Raw genomic sequence first — 19,397 nt, forward strand, 5'->3', positions numbered from 1 at the left:
CAAGCCGATGTGTTTACTAGACAATTTGGTCGACTGAGCTGAACTGTATGCGACGTCAGCTTCTAGCAAACAAATCTCGAACCGCAACCACATGCCTGCTCATTCTCAAGAGTGGAGAGTGGTGATGGATGTACTGCTCATATTTGGATCAGGGATGTACTAGAGGACGGAAACGGCAGGTACTTGAAAAAAAAAAAGCAAAGCAATCCACTTTCACCCTCTACAACCCAACCCCGCCTTTAGACGGGCTTCGATATAAAAAATCGCCAAAAATCAATTTTTGCAATTCCGTCGTGAAACTACTTACTTTTCCTGTCATTCTTGAACGACGAAATAGCCTACTTTTCTGTACCAAAAATAACAGAATCGAATAGCAACACTTTTCAAAATAAATGCTGAAAAGTTCTACTTTTCAGCACTGAAATGAGTGCTGAAAAGTTTAACTTTTCAGCACTTGTTTCGAAAAGTAACACTTTTCAACATTTTTTTGATTTAAACGATTTATTGACAAAATACATGAAAATTCGACTTAAAATTTCACTCAATGGGTGTTTTTCGAAATTGCAAAAAATGTTGTATGGAACTCGTTGCAAAACTTGATTTTTTCAGCACTCGTCGTATTTATCCAACTCGGTGAACCTCGTTGGATAAATGTACGACTCGTGCTGAAAAAATCCTCTTTTTGCAACTTGTTGCATAAGGGTCATTCCATCTCAACTGTGCACGAAAAAGTGCAAATTTGAAAATTACCCTCTCCGATCCTGCTCAAATTTGGCAGAGCTGTTGATACTATCAAAACATGCAAGAATCCTGAATTTCATCCAAATCAGACCACCCCCTCCATTTTTGTACCTCCCCAAATAATCGACTTTTTGGCGATTTTTGACCAAACCTCCTAGTTTCAAACGGCGATATCTCAAGAACCACAAATCTTAGGAGGTCGGTCTTAGACTCAATTTTGAAGGAAATTGGACGTAGAATCCATTTCCGCGATCAAAATGTTGATTAAATTATTTTTTCTACCTGTATTGCGCAATTGAAAACTTTAAACGTCCGTATCTCAAAACACCCCAACTTATTTTTTTTATTTGACCTCACCATCGTGTTCCCCGGCCAATTTTACATAAGAATCACTTATCGACAGAAATGAATATGTTTCGTTCCAGAGATATCGAATTTTAAAGTTTTGTCTTTTCGAGATTACCTACAACAGCTTCATTCGCCGCATCTGCTAGAAGCACACAGGCGGGCTGATCAATAACTGCTACCTGGTGTTCTGGGAGATGATTTATTTAATTTATATTTTTATAATTTTACTCAAATATTTATTCAAATGGCTAATAGGGAAAATTCTCGTATGTTTGGCAGGTTAAGTCCTCGCTCCTAGTTTCGTCAAATTTGCCCATTTTCACCAATCAAACAAAAAAAATTGCAAAACTTTTGATAGAAACTTGCTTGTTCACTTCATATTGAGCTATTTATCACTCGATTTCAGTTGAAACGCTTTTAATCAGCTGTAATTGAATGCCGAAGTGCTGATATGGCAACATTAGAGGAACGCTGGAATTAGATGCTGTTCCCCTACCTTGATCAATCTACTTTTGGAAAGGAATATTTATTGGGTCATTTTGAATGCACCGTTTTTTACGTGTTGCTAACCGTTTTAGAGTACCTCCGAGGCCATGACTAGGGCCTTTATCATGGGCGGTAGCAAAATAGTGCCATTCAGCAAAATCCCCAAAACCTGCTTTATTATTATTATTATTATTATAGTTTATTATAGACACTTTACCATTATTTGGCAAATCTGGTTTATGGTTTAAAAGATTGATCATATTAAATCAATTTTTATATTGTGAGCCAGCTCCATTTGATTAAAAGATGATTTTGGTAAAGGTACATTTTATTAAAAAATCCTTATACTTGAGGACAGCAGCCGTATTGTGTTCCAAGAATCCAAGAATGATAGAAGAAAAAAAAAAACACTTACGTTCGGACGGTGTCGAAATCATCGCAACTAAATTTGGGGAATTAGCTGCTTTGCAGCAGATCAAACTTTGTGATTTTCTTACATTTTTCAGTTTTATACTTTCCAGAAATCCTTTTCCTACTCCTTGTGATCGTCCTTCACTAGAGTACAACGTATCAACAAATTCTATTCATTTGAATTTTTTTTTACTCAATAATGTATCGTGCATTTATTGTTCAGTGTTACTAACAAGATTAATTGCATTTTCCTGCTCGCTCCGTCGGAATCCAATTCTGCCCTTTACTGTGTGTCGTTATTGCTCTGTCCTGTGGGTTAGCACAGAAATTCACTTCATTCATTTTTTTTGAGCAGATAAACATTCGCGATTAAACTCCAGTTTCCTACAGTGTTATTAAGTTAATGTTTGCCCAATTTGATAAAGATTATTTATGATGAAAATTATTTCAATAAATGACCAGGTAGCAGTTATTGATCAGCCCGCCAGTGTGCTTCTAGCAGATGCGGCGAATGAAGCTGATGTAGGTAATCTCGAAAATACAAAACTTTAAAATTCGATATCTCTGGAACGAAACATATTCATTTCTGTCGATAAGTGATTCTTATGTAAAATTGGCCGGGGAACACGATGGTGAGGTCAAATAAAAAAAATAAGTTGGGGTGTTTTGAGATACGGACGTTTAAAGTTTTCAATTGCGCAATACAGGTAGAAAAATTGAAAAAAATCAAAATTTTGATCACGGAAATGGATTCTACGTCCAATTTCCTTCAAAATTGAGTCTAAGACCGACCCTCTAAGATTTGTGGTTCTTGAGCTATCACCGTTTGAAACTAGGAGGTTTGGTCAAAAATCGCCAAAAAGTCGATTTTTTGGGGAGGTACAAAAATGGAGGGGGTGGTCCGATTTGGATGAAATTCGGGATTCTTGCATGTTTTGATAGTATCAACAGCCCTGCCAAATTTGAGCAGGATCGGAGAGGGTAATTTTCAAATGCTGTTCCGCTTCAGATGGAATGACCCATAAACTACTATTTTCAACCAATTTTTGATCTTTAAAAAGCATTGGAAAGAAGAACTTTTAAAATTTTAGAAAATTTATGGGTTGGAAGTTTTATTTGTTTTATGTGACTTTGCCAATGTTTTTAAAATGTCATTTTTTTAGGGTTCAACTTTGGCTGTGTTTTTAACTTACATTTCCTTTATTTGATATGTGATAAACAAACAAAAAATTGAAAAAGTGACTTAAAAACATGAAAATATTAGATAGGCAAAATGTAATCAAAGGAGGTGGTAGAATAGGCCAAAAACTACCAAAAACAAACATAAACTAAACACGATAAATGCAAATTAAAATATTAAAAATGAAACAAACAAAACATTAAACAAGAGAAGTAGACACAAGTTTTTTGTAGAACAAAAGTTGCTCAAAGTGACCTTCTAACACGGGAAAAGTGAAAATTTTCGAAAAAAAAATTTGGGCAGTAGAGGGTTAACGACCCCCGGGCCTTTTGAGGTCTCTGTTGCAAGTTTCAGCTCATTTCTAGGCGTCCGAAGGTTATGTGTGGTGAGTCACCCAAAACCTCTTTTACGCAAATGGACCGACGTTTTACTTCCCCCATCCGATAGAAGGCCAGGAGGATAAGGCGGGAATCGAACCTGCGCCCCATAGCAACTTAGGGATCGGCAGCCGAAGCCGCTAACCACCGTGCCACGAGGCACTGCGAAAAAAAAAATGTTGTTTATAAATGGCTTGTGGTTATAATACGAAAAAGGAATGAAATAATTATTTGATATAAAGCAAATAAAAAAACTTGAAAGCCATGATAATCTATACAATTTCAGCAATTCAAAGAATATGCAGTTCGAAATAATGATGAATTTTACTTCATAAAACTTTCAAGTATCTTTGGGCCAATTTTCAGAAGGTTTGGTGATTGTAGTTTTCTGATTTTTTGTAAGAATATCTATAAAATCTTTACAATTTCAACAATAAGAATATGCATTTCAAGTATCTCTGGACAAAGTTTCAGCAGGTTTGCTGATGTTCTTTCGAGATTCAGCCATTTTATTTATTTTTTCGACTTTTTGTAAACCAATAATTAAAAACGCAAATTATTAAAAAAAAATCATAAATCATATAAAGCTAAATCCATGCATCACGTGGCAGGTTAATTCTGCAACTTCATGTTTATAAATTCGGTATCTTAAAGATTTCAATTTACCTAACAATAAAAAAGATGATTCTTACGTTAAATCGTCTGGAGAGCACGACAGTGACATTCAATTAAAAATTAAATCGCATGTATGTTGAGAAAACTGCATGTAATGTTTCGATTGTGCAAAATGCACAAAATTTTGATTCAAATCGAAAATCCGGTGACGCCATTTAATTAAGCGTCCAAATTCCTTTAGGAATGTGTAGCACTCAATTCGACAATCAAAAAAAGGACAACGAATTATTTAGATTTTCAACTTCTAAACGGATCAGGAGCAGCTTTCAAAATTTTGCTAAAAGTGTATAGATAAAAGTATAATATCAGTTACTAACCGTTATAGATATATGTTTATTCCTGCAGCCATTAAAAAAATTCAGCCCCCCACCCTGAATGTTATTGGAAAATCAAAACAAATCAAAACAAAATCTTAACGTCACTAAAACAAAAACATCGTTCCGATGAATTGGATGGAATTTGGGTCATTCTCCGCCAACTCACACAGCAGTTACCCCAACCTATTATCGATTTTCGTGAAACTTTGTCCTAAGGGGTAACTTTTATCCTTGACCACGAATCCGAGATCCATTCTTTTTTTTCGAAATCTCGTGACGGAGGGCGGTATCACGGTATGGAGGAAGCAAAATATTATAAATCGAAAACACCCATGGGACATTTATACGTAGAAAGTTGTGTTTCACCTTCCTGATTAAAAATATGCTCGATTAAAAAAAAATCGGTTATCGGTGAAATTTTTTTTTAAATGCAAATGGAGACGCCTGGTACTAAATTAAATTTGAAAACTTCGATTAAAAAATACTTTTTTTGATAATTTATGCTTATCAAAGGGAAAATAAATATAAAACATTTTGAAACACGACATGTAATAAGGCTTATTAACAAATTATTAAAATTTACTTGAGCCACCATGCGCCTCCTCCCATGGTATCTTATATGGGAAAACACATTTTTTTCTGAAAAACGCAATTTTCACCGATAGAATATTTTGAATCGAACATATTCTTAATCAGGAAGGTAAAACACAACTTTCTACGTATAAATGTCCCATGGGTGTTTTCGATTTATAATATTTTGCTTCCTCCATACCGTGCGGTACGACATCTTCCATTTTTGAACATGCGAAAAAAGACGTGTTTTTCAATCATTTCCAGCCTGAAATGGTGATTAGATGGAAATTTGGTGTCAAAGGGACTTTTACGTAAAATTGGCTCGATTTGATTGCGTCAAATTCCAAAAACACGTATTTTTCATCGAAAAAAAATACGAACAAAGTTTCAGAAACTCTGCCACTCAACCGTTAAATATTTTTGAGCATGTTTATTAATTTGTTTATTAATTTGTTTATTTGAATCATGCGACAACTTGTGGTCTTAACACAAAACAAAGACAAATGCTAACAACTAGAAACAAAAAAAAACAGATTAAAGCTGATGGGAGTACCAGAGTCGGGCTCGTTGTTGAAACTGCGGGGTGAAGATGTTAGGATCGTACAGGTGAGAAAATACGTTGAAACGTTGCTGCTTGTGAGACGTGCCGCCTTCGCTCAAGAGTCTCTAGCTGCAAGACACGACAACGTTCTTCGTACGCGTTCCAACCGGCAGGATTCCTTGCACGGCGAAGGGCGAGCTGAGTGAATTTTCGCTGAACCGATTCGATTTTAGCAGTCCAAGTGCTCTGGTACGGAGCAGAACTCAAGGATGGATCTTACCAGCGTGCAATATAATGAGCGTAGGCACGCGACATCTCGGAAGTCATCAGCGATCCTAAAGTTGAATCCAAGCTGTCGATTGGCTCTGGACACGATGTCATGGAGGTGGATAGTGAAACACAATTTGCTGTCAAGGGTAACGCCCAGGTCACGTACTTGGGTTACCCGAGCAAGAGTGTTTCCGGCGATGGCATCGTCGAAGACCACGGGTTTGAGTTTACGGTGGAAAGAGATGGTAATTTTAAGGGAAATTAAATGTAATTTTCAAATCTGCATTTACCCAAAAGGGTCATTTTTTTCCTTTAGAATAGAATTTGTTCACTATAAAATTTCGTGTTTTCTGTAACTTTGCAGGGTATTTTTTTTAGTGTAACAATGTTCTACAAAGTTGAAGTGCAGACAATTACAACAATTTTAATATATATAAACAAAAGGGGTTTGCTTGCAATCATCACGAGTTACAGTGAAACCTCTTTTTACGCGGTGCGTTACGTTTTTCTAATTTGTCGATTTCTCAGGAACGACCCAACAATTTTGCAATGTTTTAAAAGCAATTTGTAGGTTTTGTTCAGATCTACAAAACGCTTTTTGAAGCTTGCAAAAATATTGTATGGTTCTAGAGAAATCTACGAAACAAAAAGCGTAACGCCACCGCGTAAAAAGAGGATTCTCTGTATCGGGATTTTACGAAAAAAAAGTTATGAAAAAGTTATTTTTTTTTTTTTTTTTGTTTATTTTTGTTTCGTCGTTAGTATCTGTCACGAATGACTTTGAACGGCCATGATCAACAACGACCAACTATTTAATTAATTTTTTTCGTAAAATCGTGTTTACTCGTGATGGTTACAAGCAGGGTTGTTAAAATATCAAAATATCAGCTCTCAGCAACTACAATTATCCCGCCTGAATAATCATGCCTCAAATACAACTGCACTTTTCTCCTCATTGAAACTCTCAGCGCCGAACATAGCCGAACACGTTTTCGTGTTTACCCACTCGCAATTGACATTTTCCTTTTCTCTCTCATTCCCGCTTCCATGAGTATCCTACCGCAACAGCGTTTAACCACAAAAGCCGCCACAAAACCAATTTCGCAAACGCAGTTTAACGGGACGTCATGCGTGGTCGGCTCCTAATGGCCATCTCGCGTTCTCTCATTACAGTTTTCGGACTCAGCGGTGAGAGCGCATAGTCCAGGAAAAGGAGAGGAATGATAGAGAGAGAATGACATCGCTGGGAATCACGAGACACAAGAATAGATCTCACAAGCTATATTGATGGCCGCTATACTCTTGGATATTTTTGGTGCAGAGATAATCAATTGATAGCTTTTGTATCACTCATTTGCAACACTGGTTACAAGGAAACCCTTCTTGTTCATATATCAAAATTTTTGCTATACAACTTTGGAGAACATTGTTGCACTCAAAAATAATCCCTGCAAAGTTAGAAAAAAGTAAATCTAAATGAAAAAAATACCCTTCTGGGTTAGTGCGATTCGAAAAGTACAAAAAAATTCCCTTAAAATAAGATGCTCATAAAAAATTAACAGAGGCTGCAAATTGTTTAAAAACACCTTTTTTCGAATGTCCAAAAATGAGAGGTCGCGAGATAGCGAGAAATGGATTCATGATCAGGGACAAAAGTTACCCCTTAGGACAAAGTTTCACGAAAATCGAAGAGGGGTCGGGGCAACTTTTTCCGATTTCGTTTGAGTTGGTAGAGATCTACCTAATTGCTTTGGTTCAAAATTTTAAGGATCAATGTTCACCCCTGTGCGTTTTCTGCGTGCAAATCTGCCAGCAGCGATAGAACTTGGCAAGCTGCAGTCGACAGGATTTTGCGGTTTTCGGCCAAAATCGCGCGCGCTTGTTCCCCCGACAGAGACTGCACAGAAGAGAAGAGACGACCGCCGGTCGTTGATGGTGATGGTGAAGACAGTGAGTGATTGCATTTCACTGCCAGCCAGTGTGTGTGTGTGTGTGTTTGTGTGCACAGGCAAGGAACGAAGTATGCATGTGTTGTGTTCGTCTTCTTCTTAAATTTTCTTGCGTTCTAGTGCCAACTGCAGTGCAACGAAACTTACCGCAATGCCGCACAGGATTGTCTCACTGCAATTTGAGAGAGGGAGAAATTTGGAAAAGACAGTTAATTATTATGATTAGTTGTATGTGAATGATTTGTGGTCAAGGAAAGTGAGAAAATCATAAAGTTGAAGGAAATTGACTTATTTATTGAAATAATCGAAAACAAAACCAATTGCTGGGATCTCAATTCAAGAGGATTTAGGGTTTTCCACAAAAACATGGTCCTTTGTACAAAATAAACTTAAAAATCGAATAAAATGTCTTAAAACCCATAATGCTGCCACGAAGGGTAAGAAGGGGATTCCCAAGTAGCACATTTGTTCGACAAGAGATTTCCGAACTGGTTGTTGAACTCATTTACTATGTTTTCCGAACGTCCCCGAGAACTCTTGAACGCTGGAAAAAGCGCTGTTGTTGAGATCTTCATCCGTTAGAAAAGTGCGTGTTTTGAGTTAGTTTTGCAAGTGCAAGTCATACTTGCATAGAGAACGTTTGTTAAACATGTCATAAGAACTCCTGACCAAAAGATTCTGAACCGGGTTAGGTAAACGTTGTTAGAACCGTTCAACAACATCCTGCCCTTAAAATTAAGAAGTGAGTTAGGCAAACGATTTGAGAACCGTTCAAGAACATATCGTGCCAGACAAGAATGTGAAAGAGGTTTTTCATAAAATACGTCCCAGGTGTTCGCTTAGGAGATTTTATTCTTTTTTTTTTATTTGTGAGTAAAATGTCACTTTACGATACTTTGAACACTAGCTGAATAATGAAAATATCAACCATAAAAAATCATTCAATTTCATTCTTATGCTTTTGGAGATCATTTTTTTTTTTCAATCATGTTCGAGTGCTAATCAACATCGCTTGCTACTACTCTGCTGCTGCTGCTAGTTCCCGGTGCTGCATTTTCGATTTTCCTTTCTGATGACGAATCCTTAGGTCAAGTATCGGACCCAGGCCCGTGATACTGACGTAGCTTGCTGAAGCCACCACCAAATGTTTGGTGGCGCTGTTTCGGGAATAACATTTCAGAGGGTCACAAATCAAAATATAATAAGTCTTATTTTTTTTTTTTTTTTTTTTGGAAAATAATCCTGTAGCTGCTCATATTGATTCTTTTTATTAAACAAACCAAAAATGCCGCCAACAACAATATATGTTTAGCATCAGGTCTCAGGCAAAGCTTCCCAGCAGGTGTCTTTTTCAAATCCTCTGAAATGTCTTCCGCAAATTCTTATTTGGCCAATGAACTTACAGATCATCATAATATTAATTTAAATCTACAATTTGAGGCGGTTGAGCTCAACCATTTTGTTGGGAAACCTTAAGAGCGAGTCCACGAACAAGGCATAGCCCATTGTTAGGGACGTTTTGGGGCTCACGTTGTGGGGCTTTACAAACAAACCAACTTCTATGGTACCCCGTGGTTTGAATGTGTTGGTAAATTTTCGACAGGAAAGCCAGAACAGCTGTTTTTAGACATAAAAGTTCAAATTTACAAACTAATTTTGTTGTTTTGTGTCTATTCCTACTGAAACAAATTAAAAAATATTCGAATATTGTGCAAAAACATTGCTAAAATCACTTCTCAATTCAACCCATGTGTCTCGATTTGCCCCGGATAATGGTTCACATTTAATTTCATTTTAACTAACGAAACAAAAATAACGATAAAAAATATTTTCGTCTTTTCGATTTTGCGCCCTTTTCGTCATGTTACTCCCCATAATTTTGACACTAGACACCAAAACTTTGGTACTTTTTAGGCTTCAGTGACATTGTATGCAGATGACAGCCAAAGCATCCCCGTGATCGGACCCAAGATCACTCCAAATGTAAGTCCGGGCGTGCGTCTACATCTTTCCACAAGGGGTTATGTTGGATGAGCAGGCCTAAACGTCAATAAGAAGTCCAGTCTGCGATTAGCAGAGCAGCGAGTCAGACGTGCGTCCCTCCAACACCAAATAAGTGCTAAAAAGAGCAAAAATGCCTCACGGCAAGAAAAAGAGGCGGTCCTCACCAGCAGGATCGGCAGATTTGAAGAAGTTACAGAATGCTGATGCCTGCAAATCCAGGCAGTTTGAGCTAGGACGCTCAAATTTCGTCTGCAAACCAGTACGCTACCCTCCCTGTGGACGTGAGCGAGAAGGAAGAATTTGAACAACGGGAGAAGGTGCCACCCCTCTTTGTGAAAACATCGTCATCGGTTTCGGTGCGAAAGTGGCTGACCATGTTTATCAATTCTGGTGCTTTACGAGCTTCCATTCGCTTGTGTGCTGATGGACTCAAAATTCTGCTACCTAGCAGGAAGGATTACAACTACGTTCGGGATTTCCTGAACAACACAAAGATTGAATACTACAGACATGACGATCCAGGTAAACGACCCATGAAACAGGTCCTCCGAGGTCTGTACGACGTAAATGTGAGTGTGCTAAAAGAAGAGCTCAAAACTCTTAAGTTGAACGTAATCGAAGTCTTCAAGATGACGAGACACAACAAGGACATCAAGTATCGTGATCAACTGTACCTGGTTCATCTCGAGAAAGGATCGACAACGCCGTCTACACTAAAAAAAATGAGTTCTCGTAAACGTGAACAGCGTTCATGCCAACGGGAACAAGGAAGAAAACTGTTCACTTTCATGGTGCAATGCACTATAAAAGTTGAACAATTTTCTTCCTGGTTCCCGTTGGCATGAACGCTGTTCACGTTTACGCGAACTCATTTTTTTGAGTGTAAGCTGAAGGCAGCTCGGGCAGTTTTCAACATCATCGTCACTTGGGAACGTTATCGTCCAGTGCACCGTGACGTGACACAATGTTCGAACTGTTTGCAGTTTGGGCATGGTGGAAGGAACTGTTTCATCAAGAGTCGCACAAAACTCAAGCTTGCGAAACAATCAACGAGAACATCGAAGCCAAATGCTTCAATTGCGGTGGCGACCATTCGACCAAGAATCGGAGCTGCCCAAAACGGGCTGAGTTTGTAAAAATTCGGCAGCAAGCGACGACGAGGCACCAACCAAATCGTCGCAAAACACCACCAGCATTCACGGACGTGGATTTTCCTGCTTTGGCGTCACCAGGAGCGGGATCTGCTCGAGTGGTTCCAAATCTGCAGCCATTGCCGTTGAATCAGCGGCAAAAAGTTGCAGAGAATTCAACACCTCCTGGCTTCAGTCAGCAGCCGAGGGAAAACCAACCAGCATCAACGGATGAAGGCAGTAGTGACCTTCTGAACATTTTCATCGAGATGACAACAACTCTGCGTGGGTGCAAAACTCTCCAGGAACAAGTAAGAACCCTTGGAGCATTCATCTTAAAATACAGTTCGAAGTTCACTCGTTCTAATGATGTTGAATATTTCAATGAATTCAGTTTTTTTAGTTTTATGTTAAGATTAGTTGTTTAAATGATTTTTTTTTTCTTTTTTACCCAAATGTTTTCGATTCAATGCAAAAAAGTAAAACAAATGTAAAAACAGCAACTTGCATGCACCTCGGAAATTCCTTCTGGAAGTTGTTGGGGGGACTATTCTGAGTCAGAAAAATCGATTCCCAAAATATTCTGTCGGTGAAAACTGATTTTAATCCGATTTGAAGTTAAAACCCAAATATATCACCTTAAACCTAAAAAAATATGTCTTATATCTCGGTCTAACTCTGGACAAAGATGTAAATTTTCATCAAGATATCAATTCTTAGTGCCCAAAATATATTCCTGACATAGTACACCTTAATTCGGTCCATTACTTAAGTCCCAGCGTCATCAGGAGGTGTTAATAGTGTTATTTCTAAAAAATATTTTCAATTTGCTCTGGTAAATAAACTGTTATGTCTGAATTCAAAAACTAATGTTGTAGCATTGTTGCAAACAAAATGAAGAGCAATTTTGCAGAAAAAAAGTATGACATTTTATTCATTTTCAGTATTTTTATGTAAATTATAGTGGGAAAATTGTTGCCAATTTTCAAAACTCTTCGAATTTTAACTCGTTCCTGTTATAAACAGCTACTACGATCATACTCAGTAGGATGTAACAAAAAATACTGTTTGGCCACTAAAGCGTTTATTTTCAACATCATTGGCGTGTAGGACAGATCCTTGCGCATGTTTTGGTGTACATTGGCATGTAGGACAGATCCTTGCGCATGTTTTGGTATACATAACATTGAATGGAAGCACTCTGGAGCTCAGGCCTCCAAAGTTTTGAAATTTTTCGAAAAAACGGCTCAGCAGAAAGATAGGCGTCGCGCAATTTCATTTTGCTCAAAACTTCAATGTTATATATACCAAAACATGCGCAAGTAATGGACCGATTTAAGGTGTACTATGTCAGGAATATATGTTGAGCACTTAGAATTGATATCTTGATGAAAATTTACATCTTTGTCCAGAGTTAGACCGAGATTTTAGACGTATTTTGAGGTTTTAGGTGATATATTAGGTTTTTAACATCAAATCGAGATTAAATCAGTTTTCACCGACATAATATTTCAGGAGGAATTTCCGAGGTGCATGCTAGTTGCATAATAATCCCCTTCTTACCCACCGTGAGTGCAAAACTAAAATGGCACACAAACTGGTTCACCAGGACATCAGGGCAGCAGAAAGTGGAAAACGCTAAAAATCCATTTTCCCGCGCAGTCACAAGCACACAACAGTTAGAGAACCGGATGAGGGGGTAAAAAATCGGGAAATTGCTTCACCACTTAAAAGTTTTTTTTTGTTCGTTGAGCTCTCTTTGTTTGAAGCGAGTTTTATGTAAAATTGGACGCCCAATTTGATGGGGTACTAAAAATTCCGTAAAAATGTATTTTCCATCGTAAAAAAAACTAACTTAATCCACCTATGTGGATAATGCCTTTCTCATTCTTTACCAACAATGGATAATATGATGGGATTGGACACAAATTAAATCTATTTTTTTAAGATCCAGAATATAAATGTACAACTAAAGGAAAAATATATACCAAAATCCACAACAGTGGATTTGCTGCAGAAAATGTAACATTTAATAACAGTTTTTGCTGCCAAGCTCAAAGCTCATCTTTGCCCGCGTGTAAACATGTCAGCAGTATGCAGTTCTCACCAACACATATAATAGGGGGATGGCGTCGCTATTTTTAGACCACGTTTTCCACGACCGCGTTACATCGTGCTGCCACCTGGTTTTTTAAGTGCAAGAGTGTAAAAGTGAGTCATCTTCTAAAAAAAGACGGCGTCCTATCTCGGCAAGCAAAATGAAGTCGATAAAGTAGTCGGTTTCGATGAAGAAGAAAAAGTGGAAAACGTGGTCTAAAAATAGCGACGCCATCCCCCTATGCTGGCGTGTCCCCGAGCAACACTTCAGAGAGAAGAATATGTTGGTGCCCTGTCCCTAACAATACATCAAGCGCGCATGGCGCGGTGGTAGCGTGTCGGATCAACAACCATGTAGTTGATGGTTTAATCCTCGTTCTGTCAAAGTTTTTTTTTCTGCAATACAATCAATCAGCCGTCGGTAATGTCGATAATTGTCGGTAACGGGTAACAATGTCACACCCCTATATCGCAAAAAATGCATGAGGATAGATTTCATGCAGATTCTGATATACTTTCATGCCACCATGCATCATTATCATGCGACCACCGTTTGGGTGTACACAAATATAACTAAAAATAAATCAATTGTTCGCTCTACAGCATTTAATTGACGTTCTCGATTGCGAGATTCCTACTTGAAACTAGGTGTCCGAAGACTTGATTGTTGAGGCAATTGCAAACCTTTTTTAACACACGCAGAAAAATATTTTGTAGAATCAGCCTGTACGAGGTTTGACAAATCTCGTCTCGAAAAATGCCACCGGGACCTTCTGGGAACGAACCCAGGCCGACTGGGTGAGAGGCAACCACGCTTACCCCTACACCACCAGTCCCGTTACAAATATAACTAAAGTGGTCATAAGGGTTGCCAAATCTTCAATGATTCGAACTCGTAGGAAGGGGTTTTCGATTACCTAGCCAATGATAGGTTGGATGACGGATACGGACATCGTTTACATACATTAAACTTTAATTATTGATTGATTAAAGTGAGATCCGGTTTCAAAAAAGTACATAAATATCACTTAAGTGGTCATAACTCAAGACAGGGTTGCCAGATCATCAATGTTTTGTACTCGTTGGAATGGTCTTTCAATTACCACACTCACACACATACACACACAGACATTTGTTCAGTTTTCGATTCTGAGTCCATATGAATACATAAAGGTGGGTCTTGGAGCTTTTAATAAAAAGTTCATTTTTAGAGCAGGATTATAACCTTCCCTCCGTAAAAAAAGCAAAACAAAAAAAAACTTTGCTATTTTTCATTACTCAATTGCAGCGATGGAATAATTGTCATCAAAATAAAATCTTTAGATGTTCATCAAGAGAAAACATCCGAAGATACATGGCTCTCCTCTCTCGCACACGAAAGATCGGTAAAAGGAATCTAAAAAAATCATCATCTTGATTATTCTGCGGAACATCTTTTTCACTAGTACACTTGCAGGTGTAACGCCACACGTCGAAAAATGACCTGTCACATTTTGTGGTGCTGACAAAAAAATCAAAATCAAAATCAAAAAATGCTGACAAGTAAATCAATAAAAAATCATCAGCAGATTGATTTTCTTGGAGAATTTTGGGAGCGATTTTCTTTTGTGTGATTCGCCTCCTCTCTCTTTCGCGGGTGAAGAAAGTTTGCAAGCGAAATTGATTGTTTTGCAATTATTCCATCCCTGCTCAATTGTAAAATTACTGAAACATGAAATTTGAAGGGAAATTTAATGTACTTTTCGAACCTACATTAACACAGAAGGGTATTTTTTTCATTTGGGTCGTTGCAAATATTTTTTTAAGTTTATGTCCCTCGACTCTAACCAAAGTCGAGGGGGGGGGGGTGGCAAAAAACAAGCCTAAATAAGCTAAGTGTGCATTTTAGATAGTTTTGAGTTGATTAGACTTCTATTCCCATTTAAATTTTCCAGTTTTATGAAAAAAAATTTCTTTGCTCCCTGATTTTTCAACTTACCAATTTTGACATAAACTTAGAAAAATATTTGCAACGGCCTTAGAACAATTTTTTCATTTTATAATTTCTTGTTTTTTTTTAAACTTTTGTAAACAGAGTTATTTTTTAGAGTGAAATAATATTTTTCAATGTTATAGAGCACACAATTTCAAAAATATTGATATGTAAACATAAGGGGTTTGCTTTTAATCATCACGAGTTAGGCTGGTACAAATTTTGTTTAAGTTTTTGTAACCCGATTATTTCCATCTACAGTTGGTTTGTTTTACAAAATAAAAAAAACAGCTTCAGTGGCTATTTCTTAACTAACCGTTGACAGGACCATAAGTTCTTCAACAAATTGAAATAACTCATTAAAATCTTCAATATGAGGATGTAATTTTTGTCCAAGGTTTCTGTAACCAAGAACTGCTGTTTTTGGAAAGCAATTCCAATACCTTTCGTTCGTGGTTTCAATAGTCTTGCCACATCATCAATTTCGAAACAGCTCAATTTGCAATCTCATTTTCCTTCGGGATTCTTCAGTTAACCACTCCAAATTCAAAGACCAACCGGTGAAAAGAGAGTCAATTTTTATCCCTCTTTTTGTTTAACAGCTCCTCTTAAAACCAAAATTGAGTGCTGCGCGGAAGGTAGAGCCTCACGCTGAGTAAACCGAGCAAGCTAATTTATTATTCGGGCAAATTTATATTACACTTTTCCTCGCTCGCCCTGTGTGTGTGTGTGTGTGTGTGTGTGTGTGTGTGTGTGTGTCGGTTTCTGTAGCAGGGGGGCGTTTTTTGTTTTCATCTCAGCTTGGAAAACTCTACTCACCACCAAACGCAGCTTTTCACACTGCTGCGCCAACGTAAGAAAAGTTCTTTTGTTCTAATTTTGAAAAACCCGCCATTCCTTTCACAGCAACCGTTGCTCGTATTTGGCTTGTATTAAATTTTATTTAACTTTAATCCCCTATTCGTAGACGCACGTACCTCCAGTAAGTTTTCAACGGCAGATTTCAACCAAGAAGACTCACTCGCTTTCTCTCGGTTTGTTTACCCTGGAGCATTTGGTGAGCTTGTATGACTAAGAAAGCACAGTGAACGAGAAACTCGTGACTTGTTTTTTGATTTTGTGGAATAAAAAAATATTGCAACAGAATACTAGCATTATCGCGAATTATTACGCACTCAAACTGTGATTTTGAAGAGCCAAACTATAAATTTGAAAATCATTATCGAAGCCTCAAGAATGATTGTTGAAGCAGTTTATAGAATATTTCATTAGTTTAGTTATCACCAGTAGCAAACTTGTTAAAAAACAGTTCTAATAATAATTGTGTGATCATTTTAAATCATAGTCAGCTGTTGAGATATGCTCTGTAACTGAGATGCTACTTGTGATAAGAAAAGGCCAATAATTAGCAAATATGTATTATTATTAATAAATACAATAATTGTCTTGTCTTTAATTCAAGGACTAAATGCAAGTATTTACACAATATTTCATGTAAAGAACGGCACTATTAGGTATGATCTTTTATTTTAGAAAATCTTCACAATCATCTTTCTTTCGCAAAACATGCATGGCAATTTTAGTAGGATGGTATTTCCGTAAAAATAGAACAGTGTTTTCAAAAAAATAAAATATCATAAATCATCACATTTATCCAACGAGAAATACCGAGCTGGATAAATACTGATATTCTTATAGAAATATTTTTGTTTAGCAAGAAAAACATTGCCAAAAACCCACCGCACACGGGTTCTAATCTCCACTTGAACCAGGAATACATACATATCTCCTAAGCGTCCAACTCTGCTTGCTATCGTCACGAGCGGGACATAAATTTTCATGCTTCATGTAAAATTTACGATTCACACGCTCGCTCCCGCTTCTTTGCCGCCAACCAATTTGTTGCTTTTCCATGGTTCATTGCTACTTTGACGCCGTATCTAGACACTGTCACACCTCCCTCCCCAGCTCTGATGATTTTCTCGGGCCAGCAAGATTTTCATTGTCACCGAAAGTCATGAGAAGTGTTATGAGTGTCACTAGATTGCGATAACTTGGAATAGCGTAGATAATTCTAGATATTTTCGAGAAAATCTCTAAAATAATTTGTGGATTTGTTTACTATTTTTTCGCTTTTGACAGCCTGACAGAGATTTGAAAATTATTGACTTTAATATTGCTATACAGTATGTAAAAAAAGTATTTACACCCCTTGGGCACTATGCACATTTTGTGATGAAACATGTAAAAAATTTAAAGTTTGACAGGAACCTAGTACTACGTTTTGTTCAGAAACTCATGCCAAACATTTTGCTAAAAAAAGCTCATGAAAAGATGATTTCTATAAAAAGTTATATAACAAATACTATTACGAAAATAAAAAAGGTGCAAAAAAAGTTTGTACACCTTTCGAAAAATTAACATAAATAATGTTATTTGTTGACAAATCACCATAAATCCAGTCTCCCAACTCCAAATAGGCATCCTTGACTGATTAAAAAAATAATTTGGATTGAATATAAAGTTTACTAACTACTTAGTATAAAAGTTTATATAACTCTGGAAATTCTATATAAAACTTATCTAAACTTAATTTTGCAAACTTTTAATTCAAATAAATGTCAATTAATTACCATAGAATTGCTAAATAAACATTTTGGAGTGGGTATAACACCGTTTTGGGGGTATTTGTATCGATAGAATAGATTTTTCGTTGGAATTTCGTACCAACCCGGAATTACGTCGTCGGAAAATCCGCCGGCATCTGAACCGGTCCTCAATTCACAAGGCAACCTATGTGGCATCAGAAAGGGCATAAAATTTCCGATCTTTTGATACCCATACATCCAGGTTTTCTATAAAACCCACGTTTTTAAATACCTAAGCAAAAACGTTGTTATGGTTTCGTTTGAGCAACCTGCCAAAAATGTATGGAATTTCGTAATTTTTGTTCTCGTGGATCAAACTTACTTTTTGCCCAGGTATTTAAAAACGTAGGTTTTAAAGAAAACCTAGATGTATGGGTATCAAAAGATCGGAAATTTTATGCCCTTTCCGATTCCACATAGGTTGACTTGTGAATCGTGGACCGGTTCGGGGGCCGGCGGATTTTCCTACGACGTAATTCCGGGTTGGTACGAAATTCCAACGAAAAATCTATTCTATCGATACAAATACCCCCAAAACGGTGTTATACCCACTCCAAAATGTTTATTTAGCAATTCTATGGTAATATATTGACATTTAGTTGAATTAAAAGTTTGCAAAATTAAGTTTAGATAAGTTTTATATAGAATTTCCAGAGTTATATAAACTTTTATACTAAGTAGTTAGTAAACTTTATATTCAATCCAAATTATTTTTTTAATCAGTCAAGGATGCCTATTTGGAGTTGGGAGACTGGATTTATGGTGATTTGTCAACAAATAACATTATTTATGTTAATTTTTCGAAAGGTGTACAATAGGGTGCCCAGAAAAAATGACCCCCTGCTCCACAAGCAAAAATTGTTTTTTTGGGTTATTTTTAGCATCTGTGTAAATTTTGAGCGAAATTGGTTGAGATTAACCCATTGATACCCGAGCCTGAAGTTGGTGAAAAAAATGTTTTTCATACAAAAATAACTTTTTTAAATCGCTAATAACTTTTCAGGATCGAGTTTTACAGCTTTGGTGTGTTCTACAAAGTTGTTAAGCATTAAATTTTCAATAAGAATCTCATGTTTGGGAATATTTGGATGGAAGTAGCGCACCGTGCAGACCAAACTGTAAGAAAATTGGGTTTTCCATACATTTTTTCGATTTTTCCCATACAAACTTCACCTTCGAGTATCAATGGGTAAATGTTGACCGATTTTGCTCATATTTGGCCCAGAGTCCTAAAATAGCCCAAGGAACAATATTTAGCTTGTGGAGCGAGGTTTTGAGGAAAAGTCCCATATTCTGGGCACCCTAGTGTACAAACTTTTTTTGCACCTTTTTTATTTTCGTAATAGTATTTGTTATATAACTTTTTATAGAAATCATCTTTTCATGAGCTTTTTGTAGCAAAATGTTTGGCATGAGTTTCTGAACAAAACGTAGTACTAGGTTCCTGTCAAACTTTAAATTTTTTACATGTTTCATCACAAAATGTGCATAGTGCCCAAGGGGTGTAAATACTTTTTTTACATACTGTACATTTCGAGTCAATATCAATAATAGCAGTTAATCCGAAAACATCCAACAATGTATTACACAAATTGAAGCGGCAATCCGTATTGCGTTGTATTTACCGCAGAGGTGATTCTGAGAATGGATCACATTCCACAGATTCTACAGGGGAAGA

The 19,397-nt window shown here is 37.0% G+C and overlaps 1 protein-coding gene across 3 annotated transcripts in view; it reads right to left on the reverse strand.

The window, feature by feature from the left end:
- LOC120422024 (5-hydroxytryptamine receptor 1-like) overlaps positions 1-19,397 on the reverse strand; it is a 105,487-nt gene that overhangs the window by 23,033 nt on the left and 63,057 nt on the right. The window contains exon 2 of one of the 3 annotated variants that reach the window (XM_039585346.2): positions 8,016-8,040. The exons of the other annotated variants lie outside the window; for them this stretch is intronic. The gene's annotated coding sequence lies outside the window, so the exon portion shown is untranslated. The remainder of the gene's footprint in view (positions 1-8,015; positions 8,041-19,397) is intronic. 3 annotated transcript variants of the gene reach the window in all.

Source organism: Culex pipiens, chromosome 1, assembly GCF_016801865.2.
Source record: "Culex pipiens pallens isolate TS chromosome 1, TS_CPP_V2, whole genome shotgun sequence".
Classification (NCBI taxonomy): Eukaryota; Metazoa; Arthropoda; class Insecta; order Diptera; family Culicidae; genus Culex; species Culex pipiens.